General features: G+C 37.3%; 1 protein-coding gene across 2 annotated transcripts in view; it reads right to left on the bottom strand.

The window, feature by feature from the left end:
* REC114 (REC114 meiotic recombination protein) overlaps positions 1-14,429 on the bottom strand; it is a 109,039-nt gene that overhangs the window by 53,784 nt on the left and 40,826 nt on the right. The window lies entirely within an intron of this gene.

Here is a 14,429-nt window from a genome sequence, read left to right as displayed (position 1 = left end):
ACTCTTAGCAAAAGTAGTGTTTGGGGCTTTTTTTTTTTTTTTCACTTCAAATATCATACCTCATTTTAATGGAGTCTCTTATCTAGGTACTGAAAATGGTTCCATGGACATACCTTAAATTCCCACATAATCCATATTGGTTAGTAAATCATCATCTTCCCAAACTACCACTCCTATTAAATGGGTAGTAAGTCCAATGACTCCATCCTTCAACCCATTAGACTGGGCGACACCTAATACAAAGTGGGCCCATCCACAGGCTGGTCTGCATTGTAGGGACATTCTAGGCACTGGGGATGAACAGGAAGGGAAGGATTCAAATGCTACTTACTCAGAGGAAGGGGTAGGAGGAATCTGGAGCAACTCCCAGTTTTCCAATTTGAGTAATCAAAAGAAATGGTGGTACCAGAAAGAAAAGAAACAATTGGAAAGCAGGATTTAAAAAAAAAAAAAATCGATGTGAAACTTACATACAGCAAAGCACAAAAATTTAGTTTGATACATTTTACACACACACACATCATCATCATCATCATCATCCAGATCAAGACAGAACACATCCAGGATCTAGATAGCCTCCCTCAAATGTGATCTCTCTTAATCAATAACGTCCCCACCTTACCTGCTGCCAAAGGTAAATACTATTCTGACTTTTGTCACCATAGAAGAGTTTTGCCTCTTCTTGAATTTAAGTACTCTTTTGTACCTGGCTTCTTTGGTGGGAAAGTGTATTTTTATGTATGTATTTCTGGGAAGCAGGGGAGGATAGGGTGATGGCAAGTGGGGATGAGGAAGATATGAGGTTGGTTATTTTTCATATGTATTAAATGCCTAATATGTATCAGTATCTACATCAGGCACAGAGAACACCAGGTAAAGAGGGCTTGGTACCTATCCTAAGAGACTTAAGATCTAGAGAGGGAGACAGGTAAATGAGTAATTACATCAACATACAGGCATTCTAAGAGCAGGACAGTCATGGTGCCAAGGAGAACACAGGACAGGAGTGGCTCACTTTGCCTAGGGAGGTCACGGAAGACTCCAATAAAGACTGAACTGGAGGGATTTCCTAGGTGGTGCAGTGGGTAAAAATCAACCTGCCAATGCAGGGGATACAGGTTCGATCCGTGCTCCAGAAAGACCCCACATGCCACGGAGCAACTAAACCTGTACGCCACAACTATTGAGCCTGCACTCTAGAGCCTGTGAGCCACAACTATTGAGCCCGTGTGCCGCAACTACTGAAGCCCACACACCTAGAGTCTGTGCTCCGCAACAAGAGAAGCCACCGTGAGCCCGCACACCATGATGAAGAGTAGCCCCCGCTTGCCACAACTAGAGAAAGCCCGTGAGCAGCAACAAAGACCCAATGCAGCCAATAAATAAATAAATAAACTTAAAAAAAAAATGAGTTGGAAAAAGAAAAGTTGAAAGATTTGCTAACTGTTGATAATCTGCAGTTGGGTGATGGAAGCACAGGGGTTTATTATATTATCCTCTCTACTTTTATATGTGTTTGACAGCATCTATAATGAAAAATTTAAGCTGTGTCTTGAAGCATGAATAGGAGCTAATCAATAAGACAATGAGACAAAAGCATGCCGGGCAGAGAAATTTTAAGAGCAAAAATGAGAAAGAAAACTACAGTTTTCATGAAATCACAAGTCATTTGAGGAAGTGTAAGAGTTAAAGACAGAAAAGCCAGGCAGGGGCCAGATCATTAAAGTCCTTACGTTCTACCTAAGAAAGTTTGGCTTTATCCTAAGACAACTGGTAGCCACATCCTAAGACAACTAGTAGCCACAGAAGCAACCATAAGCAAGAGAATGATCTGATCTGACTTGTGTTTTAGAATGATCACTCAGATACCAGTACAGACACTAAATAAGAGAAGAAAAGTGATCAGTGGGAGGTTACTTAAGTAACCCTGGCAGAAGCTAAGGAGGGCCTAAAATCTATACTTATTTCAAAATAAAATTTTAATTAAGCTGAGATGAAGCGAGAGAGTAACACAGACATATAATATACTACTAACTGTAAAATAGATAGCCAGTGGGAAGTTGTTGTATAACAAAGGGAGTTCAACTCGAGGATGGAAGATGCCTTAGAGGACTGGGACAGGGAGGGTGGGGGGGACACGACGGAGGGTGGGGGGCAGTCAAGAGAGGGAGGGAATACGGGGATATGTGTATAAAAACAGATGATTGAACTTGGTGTACCCCCCCCCCCAAATAATAAATAAACAAAATTTAAAAAAAAAAAAGGAAAAAAAGAAAAAAGAGCAATAATGAGGGCCTAAACTGAGGTAATGGTAATTCAGATGAAGAGAACATGAATGTTAAAGATATTTTTTTTTAAATGTAATTTATTAAAAATTAGCCTGTGGTTCTTTGTCAATCAAGCTGAATGATTTAGCACAAAGGGCTGCATTCAAAGCAATAGTCAAACTGAATTCTGGTGAATATTTAATTTTTCTATTTAAAAATTCTCCACATGGCCTCATGGCAATTAAAAATATTTTTCCACAGTACTTCCCCCTCATAAGGGGTTTCAGTTCCACTAAATAAAAGGAATCAGAGTAAAATGACTTAAAAGTGCTAACACCCTGGCAGGTGTTCCATGAGAGAGCCCAACGCCCTCATTGTCAACAGCGGCGGTTTCGGTATCTGGTAGACCAGATTAGAACAGCAGTGACAACAGGGAGAGTTCAGCTTAGTGCCACCGTGCAAACAAGTCAACAGCCAAAAACCAACAAAAAAGATGAAATTCCAAGCTAAAACCAAAAGCTAAGCTAAACCACAAAGGTTGGAGTTCATAGCACTTGTTGATTTTGAGGTCTCTCTTGATTTCATAAAACATCTATCCCCCAAATAACTGGCACAAATCAGCAACCTTTGACAGCTTCAATACTTCTTTTTAGATCTTATAAACATATACATACAACAATGTGGCAAGTCTAGTATTTACTGCACAAAAACAGAAGATGCCAACTGAAATAGCCTACATCCATTAATATAATCATTTACTGTGATCTCTTCTTTATTTCATTCTGGTTTCATGCCTTTATTTGGCCATATTTGTTAACATGAAATAGAAAAAAAAACACTCCGTGGTGTGAAATCTTCTGTTTCCTCAGTTACAAATGTTGAATAAAGTAGAAGCTCATTTATTCTTCCTTGACTATTTGCAGTTCAAATACTGTTATTTCTACTCCCTGTTCCCAGCACTAGTAACTGCTGAAGTCAGGAAATCTCATTAGAATTTGCCACCTCACCGTGTTCAGGCAAGTCGACCTACTTATCTGCTTAGTCTACTATTTTTTGCCTGATTGTTGTGACAGGAAGAAATAAAACCTTCATCCCCAAAGACAAAAAAATAAAATTTTAAATCACAAATTTAGCGTTCAATAGCTCCTCCAAATACCTACAGCAAACAGGATGTAGGAATAAATGATCCTGGGCACTGGACCTATATATTGATTCAGAAACTAAATAAGAGAAAGTCACATCAAGGACTTCTGCACACCGTATTGTCATCAGTACCTAAAAAGACTCAAAAAGCATACTGGAAAAAAAAAAAAAGCCAAGAGCAATAACATTCACAACACCTTATGGTTCTGTGTGCTTCACATATCCATTAATAAAGTACACCAGAGATAACATTTCCAAACCAAACAACAGTCTGAGGTACAGGGAAAAAACAAGTTAATGTTGTTTTTATAAGCCACATTTAATTTGGTAATATATTTTGTTATATGAAACAAGGGAGTTTTCAAAACTAATAGTCAAAGAAATACATTTACTATTGCATAATATTCTAGGGAATTCAGAAGGTATTTATTGTACTTGTACAGCAGAATGTGAAAATACACGCTGCTCTGTATTTCTATGATTTATTTTTGGCTTTCTTCTGGCCTCCTCCATTCCTGGTCCTCCCTACAGATATAAGTGAAGAGTCTAAAAGAATTAATTCTCAAGTTTGCCCCTGAAAACAGCCTTTGATCTCTAAATACCCATAGTAGACATTTGACAACAAAATAATTGACATTGTTACCATTTGTATCACATTTTATAGTTTGGAAATCTATTTTATATACAGCAGAGCAGATATTATTTCTACTTTACAACTGAGGGCACTGAGGGTAAGAATAGTTGGATATTTTGCCCAAAGTTGAATGTCATGGTACACAAGGAAATTTAAAAACCCTGCTATTCTAACCCATAAAATGGTGCTAGTGGCAAAACAAATAATAATAGTAATGGGTGGCAATCTATAGAATAAAGTTAATATCCATGAGTCCATACTGATATAATCAAACGAATAAATAAATAAGGGAAAACCCCTTTTTAAATACAGGAATTCCAATTAATAAATGTAGAAAGAACCATAGAAATAGAAAATTACCATTCGACAAACACCAGAGGAATAATTGTTGCAGGCAAGAACCATCAATGGATGCTAAAATGAGTGGGCAAAAGTATGATGAGAAATAGGAAACCTGCATACCTCAGAATATCTCCCCACAAGATATTTATTAATTACAAAGCGAAAAACAATAATGTTACAATTATGTTACAATGGAGAAAGCTGGTAGATACCACCTTAACCAAGTAAGCAAGGCTATCATCACCAGTAATGAGACACATTAACATCATGTACTTCCTAGGATGATGAACTGAGAAAGGTCAAATATCTCCGTCTTTCAGAGACAGTCTACAAAGTAACTGGCCAGTAGAAGTCATAAATGACAAAGACTGAAGAACTGTCCCAGACTGGAGGAGCTCAAGCAGACATGACCACTAAATGCAATGTGGGGTCCTGGGTTAGATCCTGGGCCAACAAAAGGACAGTGGGACAACTGGCAAAATCAGAATGAGGCATGTCGATTAACAGTACTGTGTCAAGGTCAACTTCCTGCTTTTGATCACTGTGCTATGTTAAATGTTAACATTCGGGGAAGCTCAGTGAAGCATATATGGGAATTTCTTGTACTGTTTTTGCAACTTTTTTTAAAGTCAAATTATTTCCAAATAAAAAGATTTTTTTTTTAAAGATTATGGTGCTGGTGCTTATAATATAAACCTCAACATTTGGAACTGCATTTTGTTTCAAATATATAAATTTTGTCTCCTCAATAAGCTCCACCAAAGTATTAAACATTCACAAGTATTAAATTACCTTGAAGATTTAAAAAGAAGAGTTTAAGTAGTAACAGTCAAAGTAAGATCTGCTCATTTCCACTTTGTTAATATTAGTGATCTAAAAAATGACAACTGGTCTCCAATAATAATAAAAGATTTGCTATTTTAAAGGAATCCAAGTAGAGCTGACTCAATTGAAACTAGTGTAGACTTAAAACACTGTGGGAAAAAATCTTATACCAAAGATGTGTTTTCAGAAAGACTAAATTCTGTAACCTCTTAACAAGAGAAGGGAATCTAGAAGCCTGGCTGAGAACTATGACTAAACTCATGCCATGTAATCTGGTGAGAGGGTAATAGGGATGTAAATTAAACCAAGAATTATTTTGTTGCATTCAAAAATGATAAGAAGGAAACTTTTTTTTTGAAGACCTCTTTTTGTACTGTAAATGAAATTTTAAGACTGTAGTATTTACAATGTTTTGTTTGAAGTTATGACATTGATGGTAAAACATATCACAGATAACTGGTGAGCTACATACTGATGAAAACTTTCAACATTACACAATAAGAATCAACCAGAATTTAGCCCCCAAGAGGCACTTTTTCTCCCAAACTACAAATCTTGTAAACTAAGTGGGAGCTCTAAAAATAAAGACACCATCTACAAAATCTAGCAAATATGTCTGACTCTGAGATGTTAGGAAATGAAAAAAGGAGGGGGGAAAAGGCACTTGGGCTTTAAGTACCAAAATTACCCTCTTTGTGAGTAGCTAATATTCTTTCAAAACCATTATTCCCAAATCATGACTCACTTTAGAAAAAAAGATGAGAAGAAGAAGAAATGAAATGGTCAATATTAGAGGCTTCATATGCTTAAGACTGTCATATTAAATATAAAACAGAAGCTCTTTTTAAAATTATTGTCAATAATTAATCCTTGAAGAAAGGATAAGAAATACATAGAAAGGCCACAACTACGTGCAATTAAAAAAATATAGTTTTAAAAGCAAAGCAGGCTAGATAAGGCCTTAAATTCCCTATCAGAGCCATATCAGTGAAGCTAGAGATATACACTCACTTCCCACAAAACACTCAGTGTAACAAAGTAGCTCAGGCTTAGGTCAAAGATCACCCAATTAGAGTGCCTCATTTGTCTGATACACTATAATATGTGAATTACTTTCATCTACATAAATGTTCTTGATTTGTATTTGGATATTCTAGCCCACTGACAGCAGATCACCCAACGTCTAAGACATTACCTCATCTGAGATATCATGAACAACCAAATCTCACAGAAAAGTGCAAAACATTAACTGTTTGTTATACAATGGGGAGAAAAGGTACATTTTGGTAGAATACTAAAAGTGGTTTAGTGGGGAAAAAAATTAGAAAAATAATCCAGAAGATTTTATACTTCCAGGGATGAGAACCACTTGAATACAGGCATGTAACCCACACCTTCATCCCATCACAATTAAAATGCCAAAGCAAGTCTAGCATAGGAGAGAACTACATCAAAACTAGAAGTTAGGAATGGATGCCATTCACATGACAACCGTTGAAGAATTTCTGCAAGGCATGTTAAATAGATCTGGATGGAAGAAAGATGTCAAGAGTCCACCAGTGACTTATCTTCCTGAGAAAGAAGTGCTGTGACTCACAGAGAAAGCAGAGGAGATACTGGCAAAAACACCTTAATAAGAAGGATAAGAGCTAGGGAAAAGGTGGGCCATAGGGAAAAATAAGAAACCCTCCATCTGGAATCCGTTTTACCACTATCAATCAAGAGCACTGGAAACAACTGCCCCAGGATATGTATTGTAGTATACCAAACGGTCATCTAGGAAATCCAAGAATTTCTCCCATAAACAGTGGGCAGATATAGCAGGAAACTGGATACGTAACTACAGCATACAACTGGCCTGTGGCTAGCTAGCAAAATACCCATTCCTCATAGGAGAAATTACAGACATCACTCCCCTGCTAAGACAGACTGCTAACCCACTCCTCTCAGGCTTCTGGATAGAAGGACAGAAATGTAGATTTCTATTAGCAAGGTCTATTATACAATATTTGAAAGGAAAATCTATGAGTATCCAAAGACAGTGAGGTTATTATAGATGACTCCACCCACAGGTCTCTAGATGAGACTTCTCCAAGCTTAAAGATAAATAAAATAGAAAAAAGGAGGAGAAAGAGGAGGAGGAGGAGAGGGCAAAGGAAGAAGAGGAGGAGGAAGGGTTAAAAGGAGAAATAAGATGGGGAGGGGGAAGAGGAGGTGGAGAAAAAAAGGCACCATACTGGATCTATGAAATCATTCTGCAACAAAAATGAAAGAGGGAAATATAGAACTCAAGAGTAACAAAAAAGGCATATCATTTTGAAAAAAACCTAGAAACACAAGAAAATTTTAATTAAAACTGTCTGTGTGAAATTTAATAAAATTTTTAAAAACAAGTTTTTTGAAATGAGATCAGAGATCCAATATCAGGTAACAGACTAAGGTTTGGCTAAGAGTAAGACAGAAATAAGTGGGAGTTGGAAGAAACAAGAAAAAAATCATAAGAAGAATAAAAAATATGAAACATAGGGACTTCCCTGATGGCTCAGTGGTTAAGAACCCGCCTGCCAATGCATGGAACACAGGTTCGGTCCCTGGTTGGGGAAGATCCCACATGCCACGGAGCAACTAAGCCCATACATCACAACTACTGAGCCTGCGCCCTAGAGCTTGCAAGTCGCAACTACTGAGGCTACATGCCTAGAGCCCGTGCTCTGCAGCAAGAGAAGCCATTGCGATGAGAAGCCTGTTCACTGCAAGGAAGAGTAGCCCCTGCCAGCCGCAACTAGAGAAAGCCCGTGCTCAGCAATGAAGACCCAATACAGCCAATAAATTAACTAGTTAATTAACTAATTAAAAAAACAACAGGAGAATAAAAACATGTAATAACAGAAGTAAAATATATCAATGATAACCTAACAGAAAAATGGGAGGATTTCAACAGACACTTCACAAAAGAGGATATCCAAATGGCCAATAAACATAAGAAAAAGGATACAATTTCAATAGTAATGAGAAAAATATAAATCAAATCCAAAATGAGATATCACTACACACCTACCCAAACTGCCAGAATAAAAAGAAAATACAGAGTTTTGTCAAGAATGTGGAGCGCTCTCATACATTATTAGTGGTAGTGTAAACTGGGCATAATCGCTTTGGAATACTCTTTGGCAGTATCTACGAAAGCTTAATGTAGGCATACTCTGACCTGTCCCACAGAGTATGTCCATGAATTAGCAGCAACACATCAGTTAGGAGTCTGTTATAAATGCAAAATCTCAGACCACACCCCAAACCTGCTGATTCGCATTCAACATTTTCCTAAGAGTCTAGGTAATTCACATGCACATTAAAGTTTGAGAAGTGCTGATCTATAACTCATCCATTTTGCTTCAAACTCATCCACTCCATTCCTGGTTATATGCCTAACAAAAATACGTACATGCGTTCACCAAAAGGTATATACTAGGGTGTTCACAGCAGTACTACTTCTATTAGCTAAAAATTGTAAATTACCCAAACACCTATCAACAGTACAACAGATAAGCAAATTGCGATATAATCCAAAATGAGAATGGACAATCTATAACTGCACACAGCAATAAGGACGAGTCTCATACATGTAATAATGAGTGAAAGAAGCCAGACAGAGGAGAACCTTGTATTATTCATTTTATACAAAGTCCAAAAACAGGCAAAACTCATCTGTATTATTAGAAGTCAGAATGGGGGTTAGCCTTTGGGAGAGTGGTGGTCTACAGTAGTGACTGGAAGGGAACATGAGAGAAGTTCAGGGGTACTCAAAATGTCCTGTTTCTTAGGTACAAATTTCCAATTATAAAATAAATCATGGGGATGTAATGTACAGCATGATGACTACAGTTAATAATACTGTATTGCATATGTGAAAGTTGCTAAGAGAGTAGATCTTAAAAGTTCTCACCACAAGAAAAAAAATTTTATAACCATGTATAGTGAGGGATGTTAACTAGACTTACTGTGGTGATTATTTCACACACTATATATATAAATATCAAATCGCTATGTTGTATACCTGAAACTGACACAATGTTACAATGTCAACTATACCTCAATCAAATGTTTTGTCTCTTAACCTGGCCAATAAGCATATGAAAGATGTGCTTCATTAGTCATTCAGGAAATAAGAATTAAACCACAATGACATACCATTATCCAGACACTAGAATACCTAAAGTTATAAAAACTGACAATACAAAGTGCTGGCGAGAACAAAGAACAACATGGACTATCAAACAGAGCTAGTGGGAAAGCAAAATCATACAACCACTTTGAAAAAGAGTACAGCATTTGTTATAAAGTTAAATATTCGCTCACCATGCAACCCACCAATTCCATTCCCAGGTTCTACCCAAGGGAAATTAAAACATATGTTCACACAAAGACTTGTATATAAATGTTCACTGCAGCTTTATTCATAATTGCCCCAAACCAGAAATAACCCAAATATCCATCAACAGATAAATGGATAAACAAATGTGATACTTCCCATAAACTGACATTCTAATCAGCAATAAAAGAGAACACTGTACACACAACAATATGGACAAGTCTCAGAAACATTATGCTGTGCAAAAGAAGCCAGACACAAAAGAGCATGTACTATATAATTCCATTTATATCAATTGTTAGCAAAGGCAAAACTAATCTGTAGTGACAGAAAGCAGGGTAAAAAGACAAAGTGGTTGCCTGGGGATGGGGGTGAGTGGGCATGAAGAAGCTTTTGGCAATAAGAGAATGTTTCATATCATGATTGTGATGGTGGTTTATATAGTTGTATACATTTATTAAAACTCCATGAACTCAATGAGTACATTTAATGTGTATAAGTTATACTCTGATAAAATTCATTCCAAAAAAAGCCAATGACAAATCAAGAAAAGAAATTTCAACATACATTTAAGGATGTAATATTCTTACTCTAGACAGATAATGCCAATAATACCAACAACAAAAGCCCAGTAATGTAATAAAAAATGTGAAGGACACTATGGATTTCCAAAATGCTGAAAAACTTATAGACACACCTGAGGACTGACAGCTTTCAACTTTAGAAAAAGATTTAGATGTGAATCCAATGCTTGTGAACATCCCCTTAGTCAGAAGCTAATGGATAAATTTATCTTACTATCTGGAATGATAACATAAATTCCAAGTATAAAAGGGCTATGGCTTAGGAAAAAGTGAGTTTTTCCAGAGCCTGACAAAAACAGTGTCATCAGACAACAGGGTCAGGGAAAGCTCTGCTGAGATTCACTGTATATTGCTGCCATGAGTGGTCACGTCACTTTTAATAAGATTCTATTGCCTCTGCCAATTAACGAAGGAAATTAATCTAACTCCACTGCGTATGAATGTGCTTTCTCCTTCCACCCATCTGAAATACAATCAGTTGGTATCAGAAGTGAGACTGGCACAGACACACCACCACCCTCATTAAAGAGTCTGGAAGGGGTGTTGGGAAGACAAGTGAGGGAACTGCTGCCTGAGGAAGTATGGGTGGAGATGAGAGCTGAGGGCAATTACGTGAGAGAGGAGTTCACAGACTGTTCTCTTTACCTCTGAGAAGTTGAACCCAATGGATAATTCAAAAGAGTAAAGATAAGATACTCGAAGGCATAATTCACTGGCATCTCACTAAGGTGGGGAGGATGATCACAGATTTCCAAAGGGCTGAAAAGCCAGGGAAGATAGAGGAGATATGAAAGAGGACCCCCTCACGTGCCTCTCAGGTGGGTAGTCAGCAACTTCTCAGGCCAGGAATGCATAAGAGCTGAAGTTTATTTAGATGTAGGAATGTATAAAAACAGAACAGCAAAATGCTTTAACTCTTGCTAACCCAACCCTCTCTGTAGGAGAGAGAACAAAGTGTAGAAAGTGATATTAATTGATGTCAGTGGTTTTAAATGTGAGAAGGAGGTAATAGTAAAGTTATGAAGAACTTTGTCTTCCTTGATCCTTCCTGGAAAAGTGACCAAAGACTGGTTCTAATTTACACATATACATTACCAAATGTAAAACAGCTAGTGGGAAGCTGCTGCATAACACAGGGAGATCAACTCCACGATGGGTGATGACTTAGAGGGCTGGGATAGGGAGGGTGGGAGGGAGTCGCAGGAGGGAGGGGATATGGGGATACATGTATAAATACAGCTGATTCACTTTGTTATACAGCAAAAACTGGCACAATAGTGTAAAGCAATTATATTCCAATAAAGAGCAAAAAAAATAATCATACAAATTAACATGCTTAAAAAAAAGAATTTAACTGTGTGAATAACTTGATTTTAAAAGTTTGTGTTAATCTTTCCTCTCAGAAAATTCTAAAATTGAGATTATGATTTGGACAAGTAATTTTTAAACTAGGTTAAAATTAGCGTTTGAGATTCCAGAGCTCACTTAAATAGGAACATAACATTTTCACTGGTAAATATACTATTTCTTTTGGAAGAATTTTTGCGCTGAGTGTGAAAGGTAAAAAAGCTATGAACCTCATTTCCAGGATGACCCATATTTCTCAAGAAAATAGAATTAAAATTGTCTCAAGGCCATTTGACTTCTGCGTTTCAGACATAATTTTACTTAGGTGAATACAGTTGTGCTGGATCAGAACCAAATGATATTAAAAAGGAGTGCATGGAAATAGAGGCTAAAGTCTTAGGAAATAATTTCCCCCACAAAAGAATCTTGGCTTAAGACTCTGGATTCTGCAACTTCTGAGTTGAGAAGGGAGATGCTGATAAAAGGTAGATCTTTATAGATTTATAATCGTAAATAGAATATGTTTTTAAATTTAGAGAAATATTCAAAAAGGAGTTAAGAATTCCACATTAAAAAAGGGGTTTGAGGACTTCCCTGGTGGTCCAGTGGTTAAGACTCTGTGCTTCCAATGCAGGGGGTGTGAGTTCCATCCCTGGTAGGGGAACTAAGATCCCACATGCCACACTGTAGAGCCAAAAAAGAAAAAAACAGAAGTGTGTGTGGGGGTGGGGTTCTGAGAGAAAGGAAACGGGTGGCAGCTCACTGAAGGATAAGTTCACTATGATCAGGAGCTCCCGCACCTGGAGGGGAGGAGCCAAGCAGGACAGAGCAGGCAGCAAAGAAGCAGGTGGCAAGAGCAATCTTATACTTAAGGGTGGGTGCCATGAGGGCACAGCAAGGTACAGAACTCTGTGGAAAAGCCACGCCTCGATGTCCCCAGCCTAAAAAAGGCTCACAGTACTCATCCTACACTTGGTGCAAGCTGAAAGAAAATTATGTGAAACCTAGCAAAAACAAAACAAAACAAAACAAAACAAAAAACTGCATTCACCAGCTGGAATGTGTGTGTGTTTGTGTTGAATGTTTGAAGATGTATTATAGTTTTTTTTAAAAACACACATACACTCAATCCTACACTTAGTTCAACAACAACAAAACCCCCAAAACCAATCAGAAAATAGGCAAAGACCTGAATAGGTATTTCTTCAAAGGAGACAAACTGCCAACTAGCACATGAAAATATGTTCAACATCACTAACCATTACAGAAATGCAATGAGATATGACCTAACACCCATTATGATGGCTACTATTAAAAACACTGAGAAAACAGAGAATAAGAAGACAATAGAAAAAAAATCAATGAAACTAAGAGCTGGTTCTTTGAAAAGATAAAATTGACAAACCTTTAGCTAGACAACACTCAACAAGAAAAAAAGAGGACTCAGAGAAAAGGAGATGAAAGAGGAGACTTAAAAGTGACACCACAGAAATACAAAAGCTCATAAGAACTACATTTGAACAATATAATGAATAATCTAATTATGTGCCAACAAACTGGACAACCTAGAAAAGACAGTTAAATTTCTAAACAACGAACCAAGACTGAGTCATGAAAAAACTGAAAATCTGAACAAATCAGCTACTAGCAAGGAGATCAAATCAGTAATTAAAAACCTCCCAAAAAAACAAAGTTCAGGATCAGATGGCTTCACTGGTGAATTCTCTCAAACATTCAAAGAATTAATATCAATCCTTCTCAAACTCTTTTTTTTCTTTAAGAACTTTTATTGAGATACAATTGACATACAATAAACTGCATATATTTAAAGTGTATAATTTGAATTTTTTTCTTATTAGTAATGTATATATGGCAATCCCAATCTCCCAATTCACCCCCCCCACCCGCCTGCTTTCCCCACTCGGTGTCCATATATTTGTTCTCTACATCTGGGTCTCTATTTCTGCCTTGCAAACCTGTTGATTTGTACCATTTTTCTATAGTCCGTATATATGTGTTAATATGCGATAGTTGTTTTTCTCTTTCTCACGTCACTCTGTATGACAGTCTCTAGGTCCATCCATGTCTCTACAAATGTCCCAGTTTCATTGCTTTTTACAGCTGAGTAATATTCCACTGTATATATGTACCACAACTTTATCCATTCATCTGTGGATGGACATTTAGGTTGCTTCCATGTCCTGGCTATTGTAAATAGTGCTGCAATGAACATCGGAGTGCATGTATCTTTTTGAATGATGGTGTTCTCTGGGTATATGCCCAGCAGTGGGATTGCTGGGTCATATGGTAACTCTATTTTCAGTTTTGCAAGGAACCTCCACTGTTCTCCATAGTGGCTGTATCAATTTACATTCCCACCAACAGTGCAAGAGGGTTCCCTTTTCTCCACACCCTCTCCAGCATTTACTGTTTGTAGATTTTCTGATGACGGCCATTCTAACTGGTGTGAGGTGATACCTCATTGTAGTTTTGATTTGCATTTCTCTGATAATTAGCGATGTTGAGCAGCTTTTCATGGGCCTCTTGGCCATCCATATGTCTTCTTTGGAGAAATGCCTATTTAGGTCTTCTGCCCATTTTTTGATTGGGTTGTTTGTTTTTTTGATATTGAGCTGGATGAACTGTATATATATTTTGGAGATTAATCCTTTGTTGATTCGTCTGCAAATATTTTCTCCCATTCTGAGGGTTGTCTTTTCGTCTTGCTTACAGTTTCCTTTGCTGTGCAGAAGCTTTGAAGTTTCATTAGGTCCCACTTATTTATTGTTTTTATTTCCACTACTTTAGGGGGTGGGTCAAAAAAGATCTTGCTGTGATTTATGTCAAAGAGTGTTCTTCCTATGTTGTCCTCTAGGAGTTTTATAGTGTCTGGCCTTACATTTAGGTCTTTAATCCAT

The sequence above is a fragment of the Hippopotamus amphibius genome, chromosome 2 (genome assembly GCF_030028045.1).
Source record: "Hippopotamus amphibius kiboko isolate mHipAmp2 chromosome 2, mHipAmp2.hap2, whole genome shotgun sequence".
NCBI lineage: Eukaryota > Metazoa > Chordata > Mammalia > Artiodactyla > Hippopotamidae > Hippopotamus > Hippopotamus amphibius.
Note: the sequence above shows the minus strand (reverse complement) of the source record. Positions and strands in the feature narration are given on the sequence as shown.